The following is an 18,148-nucleotide window of genomic DNA, read 5'->3' as shown; positions in this document are numbered from 1 at the left end:
AAAGAAAGAAAGAAAGAAAGAAAGAAAGAAAGAAAGAAAGAAAGAAAATAAATCAGTTGCAGAAGAATACATACGGTATGATATACATGCTTATAAAGTTCCAAAACAAGCAAAACTAAGCAATATATTGCTTAAGAACATATATATATTTGGTAAGCTATAAAGAAAATAGGGACCTGAGGGGAAGAAAAATCTGAGATGCTAGTTCTGTGGGTGGGATGGGGAAGTATGGACTTGGGGTCCAGAAGGAGCACATCAGAGATGCCAACTGTGAGTAGTCATGTTCTCTTTCTTAAGTGGGATGGTGGTTCACAAATGTTCATTTTATTGGGCTTCATAACTTTCACATAACTCATATATAATGTTTAATAAAAGTTTAATGCCTTGAAGAAGGAAAAGAAAATAGAAAAGTATGGAGATTAAAGTCAAAGATCTTGACTTGAAGAAATTTAGAGTTAGAAAAGCCAGAAAGCCAAACCTCCAGAAACATTGAGCTTAGCTGGGTACTTGTACCGGGATCCATGCCCTGACTGCTATTTCTACCCCGTCCTTAGGAGATCTCCAGGCTTCCCAGGCCCTCTTTCTCTCACAGTGTGTGGTCTGTGGCCCTAGAAACATTGCAAAGACTGTTATTGGGACCTTGTAGTTAGGGCAGCAAATGCTACAGGGAGGAAGCTCAAGAGCACCTAGGGAAGGCAGAAGTTAGAGTCACTGGGCTGTGGACTTGGAACCATCAGGTTAGAGATAGCCTTGGGCTTCAGCGTTCTGTCACAGCCTGAGGCAAGCTCTGTGTGTGTATGGGATTTTTTTGAGCAGACTTGTGTTTTCAGGGTGGATAGACTAATCAAACTTTATGAAAAAGTTTGCTCTGGCCTTGGCAGAAATAGCAGATGGCCTGAGCTGCATCTTTGACCCAGAGTCCTAATGCTGGTCCAGAAGCAAGCAGGGAAAGTGTAAGCAAAGAGCCCATCAGTTATGTGTTTTGGCCAAATTGGTTGTTTCAGCTACCAAGCAGGCAACCTAATTCCTCGGGAAGCACAGCTCATTAGGAAGGGAACAAAATAGTTCTTATTAAAAAAAGAAGAGGAATAGAAAGAAATTGAATTACATTTTCTAAAGCTGCTCAAAGAGTAGGCTAAGTGTTTCCTAACATATGCATATGAAGTTCATTCACTGACTTAAAAAATTCTTTTATTCAGTAAATATTTACTAGCAGTCCAGTATGTACCAGTCTTAATCCTACACTTTGAGAATGCATTGGTGAATAAATGAACATGGTCCCTTCCCTTGTAAGGCTTGTGGTCGAGTGGGGAAAAGAAGTAAACAAATAATTATTTGTTGTTACAAATGCGGATGAGTGCTGTGAAATAAATCGCACAACTATCTAGAATAATAAGGTGATTTATCAAGAGTGGCCTCTGATGAAATGCCTTTAAATTAAGATCTGCAGTTAAGGCCTGCAATGAACAAGGAGGACAGTTCAAAAAGAAGGAACAAGTATTTTAATGGTCCTGAGGCAGGAAAATGCTTGTTTGCATTTGAAGAATGAGAAAGAACCAATCAGCTATTGCTACATAACAAGCAACCACACCCTTTGCATACAATATCACTTATTTCTCATGCATCTGTAGGTGGTCTGATCTAAGCTCAGCTTGGCCAGGAATCTCTGCTCCTTGTATTAGGTCTGATCCAAAGATGTTCATTCTGCAGCTTAGGCTGAAAAGACAGCAGCTACCTGGTGAGAGCTCTTCTTTCCGGGAGGACCAAGCATACAAGTACTTGCTTAGGTCACATCTGCTAATGTGCCATTAGCCAAAACAATCACAAAACTGAGTCAAAAGTCAGAAGCAGGTAAAATTCGCCATGGAGGTAGTTGGGAAGTAAATGTTTTTGAACAATAATCTAATCTACAACAGTGCATCTCTTTGTGAATATTCACATCCCTCCCACCTGCAAAATACATTCACCCACAATCCCAAGACTCCCCCAGTTTGTATTTTATTCATTTATTCTCACTCTGTCACCCAGGCTGGAGTACAATGGCACAATCTTGGCTCACTGCAGCCTCCGCCTCCTGGGTTCAAGCAATTCTCCCGTCTCAGCCTCCCAAGTAGCTGGGATTACAAGGTATGCACCACCACACCCAGCTAATGTTTATATTTTTAGTAGAGACAGGGTTTCACCATGTTAGCCAGGCTGGTGTCGAACTCCTGACCTCAAGTGATCTCCCCATCTCAGCCTCCCAAAGTGCTGGGATTATAGGTGTAAGCCACTGTGCCCAGCCTCCCCCAATTTTCACTCGAATTGTGGTACTTGGCTTAAGATCCAGGATCTTATCATCTATATAGCAGGCCTAAATATGGTTTCTCTTGCTCTGAAGACCTAAGAACTTAAAAAAATAAATCATTGCAACTCCCCATCCCCCATCCCATTCAACATACAGTGGTAGAATACAGGATAGTAGCTATACATTATTCCATTTAAAAAAAAAAAAAAAAGGAAAGAACTGCGGGGTGTGATGGCTCCTGCCTGTAATCCCAGCACTTTGGGAGGCTGAGGCTGGTGGATCACCTGAGGTCAGGAGCTCAAGACCAGCCTGGCCAACATGGTGAAACCCCGTCTCTACTAAAAATACAAAAATTAGCTGGGCATGGTGGCACATGCCTGTAGTCCCAGCTACTAAGAAGGCTGAGGCAAGAGAATCGCTTGAACCTGAGAGACGGAAGTTGCAGTAAGCTGAGATTATGCCACTGGACTTCAGCCTGGGCAACAGAGCGAGACTCTGTCTCAAAAAACAAACAACAAAAAAAGGAAGAACTAGAAGCACATAGAAATCACCAATCCTGACCAGGCACCGTGGTTCATGCTTATGATCCCGGTGCTTTGCAAGGCTGAGACAGAAGAATTGCTTGACTGCAGAGGTTTGAGAGCAGCCTGGGCAACACAGCAGGATCCCATCTCTACAAAACATTTTTTAAAAAATTAGCTGGGCATGTTGATGCATGCCTGTAGTTCTAGCTATGGGGGAGCCTGAGGCAGGAGGATCATATGAGCCCAGGAGTTTGAGACTGCAGTGAGCTATAATCATACCACTGCACTCCAGCCTGAGTGACAGAGTGAGACTCTGTCTCTAAAAAAGAGAGAGAAAGAAATGAAATCAGAAATCGCCAGTCCATAGCAATTCTGAAATTCTACTGGGCAAATGTAGACAGGTCCCACAGTCCTAGGGGTTGAGAATGCTCTCTGATTAGGCTCTGATTCTGGATCTCCCATCCATTGTTCTCCATAGCTCTTGGTCCAGTCCTCTGGAAGACCTTCCTTTTCCATCATCCTTGGATATCACCCATGGACACTTCTGAAAAAGATACTAAATAATTTTCATGGCTGAGCTGCTTTTTTCAGCCTACTGCCTACATGTAGAAATTTGGGGCCCCAGAAATCTTTTTACTTCTTGAATAGTGTCTGTCTCTTTCAGTTGGAGCTGGCAGTCTTTTGCCAATACGGCTGTTTCACAAACTTTATGGGTTTTTTTTTTTTTTTTTTTTTTTGAGACAGAGTCTCGCTATGTCGCCCAGGCTGGAATGCAGTGGCTCGATCTCGGCTCACTGCGACCTCCGCCTCCCGGGTTCACGCCATTCTCCTGCCTCAGCCTCCCGAGTAGCTGGGACTACAGGCGCCTGCCACCACGCCTGGCTAATTTTTTATATTTTTAGTAGAGACGGGTTTCACCATGTTAGCCAGGATGGTCTCGATCTCCTGACCTCGTGATCTGCCCACCTCAGCCTCCCAAAGTGCTGGGATTACAGGTGTGAGCCACCACGCCTAACCAACTTTGTGGATTTTTATGTGTTTCATACTCATCAACTCTATGTACCACAAGCCACATCCACAATTTTTACAAGACAGAATCTACTCAGACTTAAGTACTGGGAATGTCAGGCTGCTGTAGAACCTTGCTCTTAAGTTTTCTAGAAGCTTCATTTTCAGCTGCAAGAGGCTATTAGATGCCATCTGATTTCCTTCAAAGCTTAATACTCTTGATTTTGACTTCACCCTGAAACAATATCATTCTTGCAGCACTCTCTGAATTAGGTCTTTAGCCCCAGGATGGATCTTAATTTGAAAATCTCTTACTAGAGAGATTGGAGATGAGAAAGTTTTATTTTTCAACCCCACAGGTTCTGGATTCTCTATATTCCCACTGAATCCTGCTTGCACACTAGCCAGTTCTTTTCTGAGTTTATCGCTTTCTTGTTAGTGCCTCATCAAATACAGCTAAAAGTAGCCAGCTCATGCTTGCAATATTTTGCCTTAAGATCCCCTCCTTCAACTTCGCTAGTTTATAAGATACATTTCCTGCCTTCCAGATTATTGTAGTTTAGTCACATGTTTACCACTAAATAATACAAGTTGCTATTATTCCCGGCTTTTAGATCAGCTTCCTTGCTGCCCACTTGCCTCATCCCAAAGCCAATGTCACATATCTTTGTGTTTTGTTGTTCTAGTTATAACAGCACCTTGCTATTTAAAATGACTGCAAAGGCAGGGCACAGTGGCTCACGTCAACTCCCAGCACTTTGGGAGGCCAAGGCAAGTGGATCACTTGAGTCCAGGGGTTCGAGACCAGCCTGGCCAACATGGCGAAATGCCATCTCTACTAATAATACAAAAAAAATTAGCCGGTGTGATGGCACATACCTGTAGTCCCAGCTACTTGGGGGGCTGAGGTGGGAGGATCACTTGAGCCCGGGAGTTGAAGGCTGCAGTGAGCCCTCATCATGCCACTGCACTCCAGCCTGGGCAACAAAATGACCCTGTCTCAAAAATTAATTAATTAAGTGGCTGCAAAATATGAAATCAAAATGTGTGGTGTAAAAGAGAGCAAATAAAAGGGCACAGACCCGAGCCTTGGATAACTCTAACATTTAAAGATGTAGTAGAGGAAAAGAAGAAAGGAGTCTGAGAAGGAAGGGACAATAAAGTTCGTAAAACCAAGGAGGAAAAGGGAGTGTTTTAAAAGTGAAAATGGGCCAGGCGCAGTGGTTCACGCCTGTAATCCCAGCACTTTGGGATCACTTGAGGTCAGGAGTTCAAGACCAGCCCGGTCAACATGGTGAAACCCCGTCTCTATTAAAAATACAAAAATTAGCTTGGCATGGTGGGATGCGCCTGCAGTCCCCGCTGCTTGGGAGGCTAAGGCAGAAAAACTGCTAGAACATGGGAGGCAGAGTTTGCAGTGAGCTGAGGTTGTAACACTGCACTCCAGTCTGGTCAGCAGAGTAAGACTCTGTCTCAAAAAGTAAAATAAAATGAAATAAAATAAAATACAATAAAATAGAAAATGATGAGAAAATGATGAGCTATGTCAAATGCTCCTAGGAGATCAAGGACAGAGACATACGTGTCTTCAGGATTTGTCAATATGGAGGGCAATAGGTAACTTTGAGAACAGTTTAGTGGAATGACAGGGCAAATTCAAGTTGACATGAATTGAAGAGCCAACATGGGGTGAGAAAAGGTATGCAGCAGATGTAGACAACACCTTGGAGGTGTCTGGAGTAAAGAAGAGCAGAAGACTGGGCGTGGTGGCACACGCCTATAATCCCAGCACTTTGAGAGGCCGAGGTGGGAGGATTGCATGAGCCCAGGAATTCCAGACCAGCTTGGGAAACATAGTGAGACTCCATCTCGGCAAAAGAATTTTAAAAATTAGCTGGGCTTGATGACATGCACCTGTAGTCCCAGCTACTTGGGATGCTGAGGCAAGGGGAATCACTGAGCTCAGGAATTCGAGGCTGCAGTGAGCTGTGGTCGTGCTGCTATACTCCATCCTGGACTGGCCATCATCCTCAGCAAACTAACACAAGAACAGAAAACCAAACACCGCATATTCTTACGCATAACTGAGAGTTGAACAATGAGAACACATGGACCCAGAGAAGGGAACAACACGCACACAGGGCCTGTTGGGGACTGGGGGTTGAGCTGGGGTACTTAGGAGACGGGTCAATAGGAGCAGAAACCACCATGGCACACGTATACCTATGGAACAAACCTGCATGTTCTGCACATGTATCCCTTTTTTTTAAATTTGTTTTTCTTTAGAAGAAATAAAGGGGAAAAAAAGAAAAGCAGAAAAATATAATGGCAAGTGGAGAGGATGTGGAATCAAGAGAGGGAACTTTTTTGTTCTTGAGAGAAGACACCAGTGCATGTGTGTGTGTGCTGATGGAAGTGATCCAGGCAAAGAAAAAGACAGTCAAGAAACAGAGATGATGAAGCAGTTTTAAAAGATAAGAAGGGATGGAATCCAGACCACGTGTGAGGGATTAGACTTCATTCGTAAGAAGGTCATTCTCTCAGTTGTAACAGAAGAGAACAAGGAGCAGATGAGGTTAATTCAGAGATAAGAAGCCAAAACAATGAGCACCCGCTTTTCCTGGGTGCCTGCTCTGTGTCAGGCATTGCACCACAAGTTCTGCACGTGGTACTTGGGCCCCTTGACTTTGGTTTTATTTCATTCCCATTTTACAGACAAGAAAAGAGAAGCTTAAAAGGTTAATTTTCCTAACGTTTCTCAACTTACAGGTAGCAGAACTGGGATTTAAACCACATGCATGTGATCCTGAACCCACATTTGATTTCTATTCCAAACGGATTCATTTTTCCATAGAGAAATAATGTTCAAAAAATCAGATAGAACTAAGAATACACGGCCTGCAGACCAGACCCGGTCTAGTCTGGATCCCCAGGGCTCCCTTCTCGGGGTGGGGGGGGCAATTGCTGTGGTGAAGACATTGGAAGGAAGTGGGGAGAGAAGACTGATACTAACTCCAGTCTGTTCGCCTTTTAGATACTGCATAATTTTCTTTTTTTTTTTTTTTTTTTTTTTTTTTTTTTTTTTTTTTTTTTTGAGGCGGAGTCTCGCTCTGTCGCCCGGACTGGAGTGCAGTGGCCGGATCTCAGCTCACTGCAAGCTCTGCCTCCCGGGTTTACGCCATTCTCCTGCCTCAGCCTCCGGAGTAGCTGGGACTACAGGCGCCCGCCACCTCGCCCGGCTAGTTTTTGTATTTTTAGTAGAGACGGGGTTTCACCGTGTTAGCCAGGATGGTCTCGATCTCTTGACCTTGTGATCCGCCCGTCTCGGCCTCCCAAAGTGCTGGGATTACAGGCTTGAGCCACCGCGCCCGGCCGATACTGCATAATTTTCAAAGAATTTTTGTGTTCCTTCTCTCAGTGAGTAATGAATAGCTTCAGTGGAGCTAGAAATCTTTCTGTAGAAAGAAAGGAGCTATGCTCTGGTTGTCATGAGGCATTTGAGTTCTAGGGGATCTGAAATAGGATTCTTCACATTTATCCTTGGCATAGTCTAGGGTAATTCAGTAATTTTTTTTTTTTTTTTTTTTTTTTTTAAGACAGAGTCTCGCTCTGTCACCCAGGCTGGAGTGCAGTGGTGCAATCTCAGCTCACTGAAACCTCTGCCTCTCAGATTCCAGCGATTCTCCTGCCTCAGCCTCCTGAGTAGCTGGGATTACAGGCATGCACCACCACACCTGGCTAATTTTTGTATTTTTAGTAGAGACAGGGTTTCACCATGTTGGCCAGGATGGTCTCAAACTCCTGACCTCAAGTGATCTGCCTGCCTCGGCCTTCCAAAGTGCTGGGATTGTAAGAGTGAGCCACCACACCCCGTCTTTTTTTTTTTTTTTTTTCCTGACCAAATGGGATATTGCTCTTTAGCCCAGGCTGGAGCGTAGTGGCAAGATCATGGCTCACTGCAGCCTCAAACTGCGGGATTCAAGCAATCCTCCTGCCTCAGCCTCCGGAATAGCTAGAACTACAGGTGCACGCCATCACGCCTGGCTACTTTTTCTGTTTTGTAGAGACAGGTTCTTGCTTTGTTGCCCAGGCTGGTCTCAAACTCCTGAGTTCAAGCCATCCTCCCGACTTAGCCTCCCAAAGCACTGGGATTACAGGCAGGAACTACCACGCCCAGTCCAAGCATAGTATTAATACACACCTTTCACAAGGATGAGTTCCATCTCTTTGCAGCCAGTTAGCCCTGTTCTACCCTGATCGATGTCAGAAGCCCAGCTTTCCCATCAGAAGGGAAACCAAATGAAAATATGTGGAAGAAATATGTCCAGGCTCACAGTACTATTTTAGAAAGCATCTCAACAATGGAGTCAGGAAAGGGAGAAGTGCCATGCCCATATCAGAAAATATACTCATCATACTAATACGTACAGTGCTTTGTGCTTATTCACTTAGCAGATACTGAGCTAGTACTGGGTTCCAGGCCCGGAGCTGGCTAAAGGGGTATGGAGGTAAATGAGGCTCTTCTCCAGACCTTGAAGAACTCCCGAGCTAGTGGGCTAGCAGGTTACCCTGAAGAGGCGTTCAATGAAGATATGTCTGAGGAGCTGTGAGAACATAGCAGTGGCAGGCTAGATAAGGGCCAAAGAGTATAAGCAGTGGTGCAACTTGATCTGATTTATGATTTATAGTTTGCTTTTGCATACTTTATTATTTTGTTTAAATCAGATGTTCATAGCCTTCCCTCTTATGCTCTTTTCTGCCTTGAGCCTTCCAAAACCTATCAGAATGCAGCTTGTCAGATGTGTGAGAAACCCCTGAAGCTGTGAGCCCTGTTTCCAGGAGTCTGGGCCCACTGCTAGCCTTGGCCCTCCTAAGACCCGCACCCTTGCTTTTCCTAGGCAAGCAGTGAAATGTCTCCAAAATCTGGGGACAACTGTTTCCCAGCCTTGGGCTGGTTCTGCTTCCTTCCTTGTTCTTCACAAGCTGTAGAGCCTCCTGAGGTGGGGTCGAGGCATCTCATTTTCAGGGTTTATTAGTCAGGGTAGGCTAATGGCTACATCCAACAAATCCTTTTTAGAAGGCAGTCACATAGCAGTGCCTTTGGAATTCAGATTGAGCCGTCCCCTAGGGTTCAGGATCCCCCTGCTAGATGGTCTAACTGGCATAGGAGAAAAGAAAGAGCATGAAGGGTCAAGTAGGAGATTTGTACTGGCTCAGGGGAAATGGCTTACGTCACCTCCACCTACGATCCAGTGAGGGGAATTCCTATCTAACTGTGAGGGAGGCTGGGAATGCAATTGAGCTGTGTGCCCAGGAAGAAGAGGAAACGGGTTTCAGTGAGCACATAGTACACTCTGCTGCACAGCGGGTAGAACTCACAAAGACAGTAGACTGCTGAGCACCAGCAAGTACGAAGGCAACAGCCACAGGATCCCCCTGTGCCCGTGTCTGGAGACATAGCCTGTATTTAGGGCTGTAGGTGGGAGGACTGGCAGAGGCCACTCCATGGACGAAAGGAGCCTGGGCACCAGGGGCTGAATAAGAACTGTTTTGAACAGAATGGGAGCTGACTCACATCTGGAGGAGAGTTCTCGGGTGGGTCCCTCAGTATTGCTGTAACTGGGTCAATCTGATTGTCTCTCTTCAACCTTTTTCAACCATGGTAAGCACGAATGCCCTAAGCCATTGACTGTAATTAATGAATTTCTCTCCTGCGCATCTGGAATACATAGTCTAGATGTACAAGTTGTACTGTCCTTGGGAGAACTAAGAAAATAGTTGCTCTCCTGGCCGGGCACGGTGGCTCATGCCTGTAATCCCAGCACTTTGGGAGGCCGAGGCAGGTGGATCACAAGGTCAGGAGATGGAGACCATCCTGGCTAACACGGTGAAACCCCGTCTCTACTAAAAATACAAAAAATTAGCTGAGCATGGTGGCACGCACCTGTAGTCCCAGCTACTTGGGAGGCTGAGGCAGGAGAATCACTTGAACCTGGGAGGTGAAGGTTGCAGTGAACTGAGCTGGTGCCACTGCGCTCCAGCCTGGGCAACAGATCAAGACTCCGTCTCAAAAAAAAAATAAAAAAAAAAAGAAAGAAAGAAAATAGTTGCTGAGGTAATTCTTCTGTCTTTGTGGCTCAGTTGAGGAACCCTGGCTGAGAAACCCCTGCCTGAAGAGATACAAGCAGCATTTCATATTTGAGGCAAATGCTCTAGACTATTCTCTCCCTCCCCCCAATCTCCTGTGCCCTGAAAGGAAACAAACTGATGTCGTGAGAAATTCCTTTCTAATAACAAAAACAAATGGGAGGTCTCCTGGGATTGTTCCTATGGAGAGACAGTGGTCGTTTAAGAATGAGAAAATGGTGACTCCTGCTCAGGGTTCTGGTTAAGTAGCAGGTAGAATTTTTCCAACATCATTTTGAATCAAGAGAGGCACCGAAATCACTTTAGTAAAATCTTCGAGTGGGAAAAATGTAAAGAAAACAAAACCCAACTAAGGTCGTTTTTCCCCAGGAAAGGCATTAGTCAGGCAGCCGCTGGAGCCAGCCACCTCTCAAGAGCCTGTTTTTCAGTGTCACTGCGGTGACTCTCCATGCTCTGGGTTTTAATTCTAGCCTCTAATCTCAGTCGCTTCTGTGATAAATTAATTGTAATAATAGAGGCCCCAGTTACGAGGTCTGCACCGTTTGCTTGTAATATGAGCGACAGGTTTAGGGCCTGCTTTATTTAAGATGCTGGGGTAATTACATGGGAGTTAGCATATGCAGGCAGAGATATGATTCATTCTTCCAGCCACAAGCATGACACAGCTGTTTGCGGGATAAAATAGGGGAACCGTGTTGTTACAAAATGTTCCCCTTATTATACCTCATTAAAAACAAGGCTGTGATAAGTCAGGACTGGCAATGAAGAAAATCTATTGCCCCTCTGTAAAAGCTGATAGGAGAGGGCTTAGAGCTCTGCTGTGTCATTTTATTTTTTATTTATTTTTACTTTTTTATTTTTTTGTCCTTTCTCTGACTCTTTTCTCCCTGTTATTCAGCAACTCTCTGAATACTTGGGGAAGGAACAGTCTCCCAGACCCTCTCGCTTTCTTCTTATGAAATAGGGGCTGCCCTTTCTTTGCTTAGCTAAAGCTGAGAATGTTCAGAAAGACAGAGCATTCGCCCAGAACAAAGTGGCGGGGGGGGTCTTTTCGGCGACCTGTCCCAATTTTGTCCTCATCACCTTTAACAGGAGCACATAGGCTGAGAGAGCTCAGAGGCTCCAGCAGGGGCCAGAGCTTCAAAGTCGGAGAAAATCATGGGCAACAGACAGAGGCTCATTCCTTTCAAGAGTCAGACATATGTTCTCTTCCCCCATCATCTTTCTTTTTAAAAATAACTTTAAAATTTAAAATGAATTTTGGCCTCATTTTTCTTCTTCTTTTCTCTCTCTCCAAGGTTACTAGTGAGAGCTTAAACCAACATGCAGATTAACATTGAACTGCGGACCCAGGGCCAAATAAATCACGCTGGTTTTTTATCAAAATGGTTGGTTAGGAAAAGTAATCATCACAGTGTAGAATCGTCTTGAGCAGTATCTCCCTAGGGCCATTCCAGAAGAGCTGTTCATGACACATCCATGTGTCTGTTCAACAGTAAAGCCCACTTGGGAAGCCATGGAGCTTCATGGCTAAAAGTGGGCTGGGAAGCTCGACTGCATGGGTTCAAATCTTAGCTCCACCACCTCCTAGCTGTGTGGACTTGGGAAGTTGAGCCAGTATCTCCAGGAGTCAATCTTCACAATCTACCAAATGAAATTGGCAATAATATTATCCACCTCTAGGGTTATTCTAAGGAATAAATAAGATAATCCATGCAAAAAGCCTAGTACAATGCCTGTCAAACAGCAAGTGCTCAATAAATGTTAACTATTATTATAAGTAACACAGTTAACAGCAGCAAACTGCTTTGACCCAGGTTGTGTGTTAGAATTAGGACGGTTTAAAAATTGTCATCCAGGTGTGGTGGCTCACGCCTGTAAGCCCAGCACTCTGGGAGGCCGTGGCGGGCAGATCACCTGAGATCAGAAGCTCAAGACCAGCCTGGTCAATGTGGCGAAACCCTACCTCTACTAAAAATTAGCCAGGCATGGTGGTGCATGCCTGTAGTCTCAACTACTTGAGAAGCTGAAGCAGGAGAATCGCTTGAACCCGGGAGGCAGAAGTTGCAGTGAGATGAGATTGTGCCACTATGCTCCAGCCTGGGTGACAGAGCGAGACTCTGTCTCAAAAATAAGTAAATAAATAAATAATTTTTAAAAATAAAATAAAATTGTGGTTGTTGCAACAGAAGTAAGGACTATACCCTGATTTGTGACCCTTTTGCAAAATTTGGGCTTTGAGGGTAAAGTCTCAAAATTTAGGATGGAGATATAGGGAGAGAAGGCCCTGGGCATCCTTATTTGTTTGAGTTATAAAGTAGGAACCTGGGCCGAGCATGGTGGCTCCCGCCTGTAATCCCAACACTTTGGGAGGCCGAGGAGGGTGGATCACTTGAGGTCAGGAGTTCGAGACCAGCCTGGCCAACATGGTGAAACCCCATCTCTACTAAAAAAATAATGAGAATAATACAAAAATTAGCTGAGCATGGTGGCGCACACCTGTAATCCCAGCTACTCAGGAGACTGAGGCAGGAGAATCACTTGAACCTAGGAGGTGGAGGTTGCAGTGAGCCGAGATTGCACCACTGCACTCCAGCCTGGGTGACGGAGTGAGACTCTGTGTCAAAAAAATAAGTAAATAAATATAAAAATAAATAGGGAACTGCTCACTTTAGTAACAGGAGTGTCTTAGAGTGGTGGCCTTTTGGCATTGTGATTTATTTATTTACTTATTTTTTTGAAACAGAGTTTCCCCCTTTCACCCAGGCTGGAGTGCAGTGGCATGATCACGGCCCACTGCAGCCTTGACCTCCCAAGGCTCAGGTGATCCTTCTGTCTCAGCCTCCTGAGTAGCTGGGACTACAGGCAAGCACCACTATGCCCTGCTAATTTTTATATTCTCAGTAGAGACAGGGTTTCACCATGTCATAATTTTTAATTTTTACTAGAGATGGGGTATTACTGTGTTTCCCAGGCTGGTCTTGAACTCCTGAGCTCAAATGATCCTCCTGCCTCAGCTTCCCAAAGTGCTGAGATTGCAGGCATGAGCCACCATGCCCAGCCTGCACTGTGCTCTGTAGTAAGAAATATGTTTTACATCATGACTCAGTACACACGACCAAGTGAAACAGAAGTTTCACAAAAATACTACTTAGCCTTCCTTTATGTGATATATTCTGCCATGTTCTATGTCCCTGTTCTGTTCTATTGTATTTCTTTCTCTTTTTTTTGAGACGGCATCTCACTGTGTCACCCAGGCTGGAGTGCAGTGGTGCTCTCGGACTCACTCTAACCTCCACCTCCCAGGTTCAAGCAATTCTCCTGCCTCAGCCTCCCAAGCAGCTGGGACCACAGGCACATGTCACCACACGCAGCTAAGTTTTCCTGTTTTTAGTAGAGATGGGGTTTCGCTATGTTGGCCAGGCTGGTCTCTAACTCCTGGCCTCAAGTGATCTGCTAGCCTTGGCCTCCCGAAGTACTGGGATTGCAGGCATGAGCCACCCTTCCTGGCTCTGTTCTATTGTATTTAATTAAAAAGCGTTCATTACCACTCTAGGTTGATATCATCCTTCAATAATGGATCTCACTTTGCAAGTAAAAGGCACTTGGTTAGTAATTGAGTTGAAGCGTTCTTGTATTCTGGAGGAAAAGGAACAAGTGAACATGGCGTGTTCAGGGTACAGCAAGTTATAAAACACTGCTGGAGCAAAAAAAGTACTGAAGAGGTAGGTAAGGGGCCACATGATATAAAATCTTATATAGACTACAAATAAGTAGCATCAGACAAGCATTCAATACTAAGAGATAATACACATTTCCATGTAACTATACATACTATGAAACAGAAGATGGAAAACACTATAAGAACAATTCTGATAAGCTGTCTTGGGAGTTCAGAGGAAAGGGGGATGGCTTTCAGCTGGGAGCTCCTGGTATTCCTTGGGATTCTGTTATACAATCATTCATGCATTCATGTATTTAGTAAATATGCATTGAGTTCCCACTATGTGGCAGGCACTCGCCCTTGGCTGTCATCCATCTACCTGGTTAAAACCAAATGAGGATGACTTAGATTTTCAGCTACCTGTTGCGCATTTTTCAGCACAAAAAGCAGAAGTCTTTTTCTTGAAATCTCAGGGAAAGTCCTGGCACATCCCTTCGGCTTTGATTCACGCCCATTCCTGAACCAATCATTGAGGCCAGGGAGAAGTCATGCTTCAACTGTGTAATGCCTGGGTCACATTCATGACCCCGCAGTTGAATGGAGGGGCAGAATCCACTTCACCAGAGTCCCATTGGCTGAAATAGGGGAAAGGTAGTCTTGAATATCTCCTTTTGTCTCACAGCTCTAAGTCTTTACTCATGCTGTTTCCACCACCTGGGAAATGGTCAGTCATCTCTGTGCCTAGCTGGTGTGTTACTCTTTGTCCTTATAAACCCTGCTCAGTCATTATCTCTGTTGTAAAATGTACTTTGTTAGAGCTAATTACTTTCTTTTCTATATTCTTTTTTGTTTTACACATAATTCTATCTTTGAATTTATCAACCTATATTATTAAACTAAACCGTTCTTCGTAAGACCAGTTGAGTAGCAAAATATTAAATCAACTAGAAAGAGAAATACTGGATATGTTTCTTAAGGATAGTTAAAGATAAGAAATAATAAGGTATCAAAGGAAGAATCACAACAGAAATTGGTAAGGACCTTTAAATAGATCAAAATGAAAACACAACACCAGGCCGGGCGCGGTGGCTCAAGCCTGTAATCCCAGCACTTTGGGAGGCCGAGACGGGCGGATCACGAGGTCAGGAGATCGAGACCCTCCTGGCTAACACGGTGAAACCCCGTCTCTACTAAAAAAAATACAAAAAATTAGCCGGGCGAGGTGGTGGGCGCCTGTGGTCCCAGCCACTCGGGAGGCTGAGGCAGGAGAATGGCGTGAACCCAGGAGGCAGAAGTTGCGGTGAGCTGAGATCCGGCCACTGCACTCTAGCCTGGGCGACAGAGCAAGACTCCGTCTCAAAAAAAAAAAAAAAAAAAAGAAAACACAACACCAAAACTTATGGGATCCAGCCACAACAGCGCTCAGAGGGAAATTTATAGCTGTAAATGCCTATACTTTAGAAAGAAGAAAGATGTTATATCAATAACTTAAACTTCCAATTGAAAAACTAAAAAAAGGGCAAACTAAACCCAAAGCAAGCAGAAAAAAGGAAATAAAGACGAGATCATAAATAAATGAAATATAGAAATGAAAGACAAAGAATAAAATCAACACACCCAAAAATTGGTTCTTTGGAAAGATCAATAAATTGAAAAACCATTAGCTAGAATGAATAAGAACAAGAGAGAGGACTCAAATTACTAAATCAAGAATGAAAAAGGAGACATCACTACCAGACTTACAGAAATAAAAAAGCATTATAAGAGAATATTGTGAACAAATATATACCAAAAAGTTAGATAAATCAGATAAAATGGACAAATTTCTAGAAAGCACAAACTGCTGAAACTGACTGAAGAAGAAGGAAAATCTGCATAGACCTATAACAATTAAGGAAATTGAGTTAGTAATTTTAAAATTTCCCACAAAGAAAAGTCCAAGCCCAGATTACTTCACTGGTAAATTCTACCAAACATTTTAGAGAACAATTAATACCAATTCTTCACCAAGTCTTCCAAAGAATACAAGAAGAGGGAACCTTTTCCAGATGATTTCATGAGGCCACTATTACTCTGATACCAAAACCAGGCAAACACATCACACAAAAAAATAAAACTTTAGACCGATAACTTATGAATATATATATAAATCTATATATAAATATATAAATATTTATATATAAACATATAAATATATATAAATGTTTAATATGTATAAATATTTATATATTTATATATAAATATTTGATATGTATATTTATTTATATATTTATGTATAAATATTTGATATGTATAAATATTTATTTATATATTTGTATAAATATTTGATATGTATAAATATTTATATATTTATGTATAAATATTTGATATATATATTTTTATATTTTTATTTATATATATTTATAATATATAAATCCACAACAAATTCTAGTGAACCAAATCCAGTGACATATAAAAAGGATTATGTAGGCCGCGCGCGGTGGCTCACGCCTGTAATCCCAGCACTTTGGGAGGCCAAGGCGGGTGGATCATGAGGTCAGGAGATCGAGACCATCCTGGCTAACACAGTGAAACCCCGTCTCTACTAAAAATACAAAAAATTAGCCAGGCGCGGTGGCCGGCGCCTGTAGTCCCAGCTACTCGGGAGGCTGAAGCAGGAGAATGGTGTGAACCCGGGAGGCGGAACTTGCAGTGAGCTGAGATTATGCCACTGCACTCCAGCCTGGGCGACAGAGTGAGACTCCGTCTCAAAGAAAAAAAAATAAAAAAGGATTATGTACTGTGACCACATGAAACTAACTCCAGGAATGCAACGTTGGTGTAACATATGAAATAAATCAATGTAATATACCTTATTAATACAAGAGAGAATAAAAGCTATATGATCATCTCAATAGATGCAAAAAAAGCATCTGACAAAATTCAGCACCACTTCATAATAAAAACATTCAGCACTAGGAATAGAAGGGGCCTTCCTCCATGCTCAATGGGGAAAGATTGGATGCTTCCTCCTTAAGATCAGGAACAAGACAAGGATGTCCACTCTTTTTTTTTTTTTTTTCTTTTGAGACAAGGTCTCACTCTGTTGTCCAGGCTGGAGTACAATGGCATGATCTCAGCTCACTGTAAACTCTGTCTCTTGGGTTCAAGCAATTCTTGTGCCTCGGCCTCCTGAGTAGCTGGGACCACAGGTGCACACCACCACGCCCAGCTGATTATTGTATTTTTAGTGGAGATGAGGTTTTGCCTTGTTGGCCAGGCTGGGCTTGAACTCCTGGTCTCAAGTGATCCACCCACTTCCGCCTCCAAAAGTGCTGGAATTACAGGTGTGAGTCACTGTGCCTGGCTGGATGTCCACTCTTATCATTTGTATTCAATATGGTACTGGAGGTTTTAGCTAGGGCAGTTAGGCAAGAAAATAACAGTCATCAGATTGGAAAGAAAGAAGTAAAGTCAATAATAAAAAGAATGACTCGGTTTTAAAATGGGCAAAGAATCTGAATTGTATTTATCTGAAGAAGATGTACGAATACTCGGCAAACCTGTGAAACATATTCAATGTCTTTAGTCATCAGGGAGATGCAAATCAAATCCACAATGAGAGTCTGCTTTACACCCATTAGGATGGATATAATCAAAAAGTCAGATAATAGCAAGTGCTGGTAAAAAATGTATAGAAATTTGAAGAACCATATGCTCCTGGTAGGGATGTAAAATAGTGTAACTGCTCTGGAAAACAGCCTGGCAGTTCCTCAAAAAGCTGAAGATAGGCTGGGCGCAGTGGCTCAAGCCTGTAATCCCAGCACTTTGGCAGGCCGAGACGGGCGGATCACGAGGTCAGGAGATCGAGACCATCCTGGCTAGCACGGTGAAACCCCGTCTCTACTAAAAAATACAAAAAACAAGCTGGGCAAGGTGGCGGGCACCTGTAGTCCCAGCTACTCGGGAGGCTGAGGCAGGAGAATGGCGTGAACCCAGGAGGCGGAGCTTGCAGTGAGCTGAGATCTGGCCACTGTACTCCAGCCTGGGCGACAGAGTGAGACTCTGTCTCAAAAAAAAAAAGCTGAAGATAGAGTTGCCATTTGTCCCAGCAATTCCACTCCTAGGTATGCACCCAAAAGAACTGAAATACAGGTCCACACAAAAACTTGTACACTAATGTGCATAGAAGTATTATTCGTGATAGCCAAAGGTGGAAGCAACCCAAATAGCCGTCAACTGATGAATGGATAAACACAAATGTGACTTATTCATACAATGGGATATTTTTAGCCATAAAAGGAATAAAATACTGTTACATGCTATAACATGGAAGAACCTTTAATACATCATGCAAATTATAAGACATCAGATACAAAAGGCCATGTATTACATGATTCCATTTATATGACATATTCAGAATAGGCAAATTTATAGACACAGAAAGTAGATGAGTAGTTGCCTAGGGCTGGGGTGAGGGGAGGATTAGGAGTGACCATTTAAAGGTATGGATTTCAGGGGTGATGAAAATGCTCTAAA

At 43.4% G+C, this 18,148-nt stretch overlaps 1 protein-coding gene across 5 annotated transcripts in view; it reads left to right on the top strand.

Annotated features, from left to right (window-relative positions):
• The window catches only part of RNF220 (ring finger protein 220), a 254,906-nt gene that overhangs the window by 72,486 nt on the left and 164,272 nt on the right, over nt 1–18,148 (top strand). The window lies entirely within an intron of this gene.

This window comes from Piliocolobus tephrosceles, chromosome 1 (genome assembly GCF_002776525.5).
Source record: "Piliocolobus tephrosceles isolate RC106 chromosome 1, ASM277652v3, whole genome shotgun sequence".
Taxonomy (NCBI): domain Eukaryota; kingdom Metazoa; phylum Chordata; class Mammalia; order Primates; family Cercopithecidae; genus Piliocolobus; species Piliocolobus tephrosceles.
The sequence above is the reverse complement of the archived record's forward strand: the minus strand, read 5'-3'. Positions and strand labels throughout refer to the sequence as shown.